Here is a 2,500-nt window from a genome sequence, read left to right on the forward strand (position 1 = left end):
TTGAGAAGAAAAAAATTTGTATGGGAGGGCCCCTGCTAGAACATTTTTCCCAAGTAAATTCGATTTTACCCGGTGAGTCAAAAAATTTTGAAAAAAATATTTTGCCAAAATCGTGTTCATTGCCTATTATAAGGGACCAGGTCAGCTCACACGCATTTTTGGAGACCATATGGAAAGTGCGTCTGGGATTGCGGAAATTAAGTTTAGAGTGTTAAATGATGGTTTCGCAATCCCGAAAGGCTCAAAATCCACCCTAAGGTCCCCTGGGTGAAATGTGGTTTCCAAGGTGTGAGCGCTATCGGTGATAGAGTTGGAATGTGATTTCCAGAGCGCAGGGCGACTGGGCTTAGAGCGAAAATCATAGACAAGGGTAAGTATTGGACTGAACGACTCGAAGCAAACGAAAATCATAGACAAGGGTAATGGACTGAACGACTCGAAGCAAACGAAAACCACACACAAGAGTAATGGACTGAACGAATCGAAGCAAACGAAAATCACATACAAAAGTAATGGACTGAACGAATCGAAGCAAACGAAAAACCACAGACAAGAGTAATGGAGTGAACGAATCGAAGCAAACGAAAACCAAAGACAAGAGTAATAGAGTGAACGAATCGAAGCAAACGAAAACCATGAACACAGGGATAACTGAGAACGAACCTACCTATCAGAGCATGTGAAAGCATGGACAAGAGTACTGAAAATCGGACCAAACCTCTAGAAGCACACGAAAATCATGGACAAGAGTACTCAAAAACACGGACCAAACCTATGGAAGCACACGAAAACCATGAACACAGGGATAACTGAGAACGAACCTACCTATCAGAGCATGTGAAAGCATGGACAAGAGTACTGAAAATCGGACCAAACCTCTAGAAGCACACGAAAATCATGGACAAGAGTACTCAAAAACACGGACCAAACCTATGGAAGCACACGAAAACCATGAACACAGGGATAACTGAGAACGAACGTACCTATCAGAGCATGTGAAAGCATGGACAAGAGTACTGAAAATCGGACCAAACCTCTAGAAGCACACGAAAATCATGGACAAGAGTACTCAAAAACACGGACCAAACCTATGGAAGCACACGAAAACCATGAACACAGGGATAACTGAGAACGAACCTACCTATCAGAGCATGTGAAAGCATGGACAAGAGTACTGAAAATCGGACCAAACCTCTAGAAGCACACGAAAATCATGGACAAGAGTACTCAAAAACACGGACCAAACCTATGGAAGCACACGAAAACCATGAACACAGGGATAACTGAGAACGAACGTACCTATCAGAGCATGTGAAAGCATGGACAAGAGTACTGAAAATCGGACCAAACCTCTAGAAGCACACGAAAATCATGGACAAGAGTACTCAAAAACACGGACCAAACCTCTCGAAGCACACGAAAACCATGAACACAGGGATAACTGAGAACGAACCTACCTATCAGAGCATGTGAAAGCATGGACAAGAGTACTGAAAATCGGACCAAACCTCTAGAAGCACACGAAAATCATGGACAAGAGTACTCAAAAACACGGACCAAACCTATGGAAGCACACGAAAACCATGAACACAGGGATAACTGAGAACGAACCTACCTATCAGAGCATGTGAAAGCATGGACAAGAGTACTGAAAATCGGACCAAACCTCTAGAAGCACACGAAAATCATGGACAAGAGTACTCAAAAACACGGACCAAACCTATGGAAGCACACGAAAACCATGAACACAGGGATAACTGAGAACGAACCTACCTATCAGAGCATGTGAAAGCATGGACAAGAGTACTGAAAATCGGACCAAACCTCTAGAAGCACACGAAAATCATGGACAAGAGTACTCAAAAACACGGACCAAACCTATGGAAGCACACGAAAACCATGAACACAGGGATAACTGAGAACGAACCTACCTATCAGAGCATGTGAAAGCATGGACAAGAGTACTGAAAATCGGACCAAACCTCTAGAAGCACACGAGAATCATGGACAAGAGTACTCAAAAACACGGACCACACCTCTCGAAGCACACGAAAACCATGAACACAGGGATAACTGAAAACGAACCGAACCTCTCGTAGCAAACGAAAAACATGGACAAAATTATTCGAAACGAACCGAAGCTCGATGCGAAAAACATGGGAAAGCAAGCCCGTAAGTCGCACTATCAAGCCCATAAGTCGCACTATCAAGCCCGTTAGTCGCACTATCAAGCCCATAAGTCGCACTATCAAGCCCGTTAGTCGCACTATCAAACCCGTTAGTCGCACTATCAGGCCCATAAGTCGCACTATCAGGCCCATAAGTCGCACCAAAAAGCCCGTAAATTGCCCTATCAAGCCCGTTAGTCGCACTATCAGGCCCGTAAGTCGCACCAAAAAGCCCGTAAATTGCCCTATCAAGCCCGTTAGTCGCACTATCAGGCCCATAAGTCGCACCAACAAGCCCGTAAATTACCCTATCAAGCCCATAAGTCGCACCA

This window comes from Anopheles moucheti (assembly GCF_943734755.1).
Source record: "Anopheles moucheti chromosome X unlocalized genomic scaffold, idAnoMoucSN_F20_07 X_unloc_17, whole genome shotgun sequence".
Taxonomy (NCBI): domain Eukaryota; kingdom Metazoa; phylum Arthropoda; class Insecta; order Diptera; family Culicidae; genus Anopheles; species Anopheles moucheti.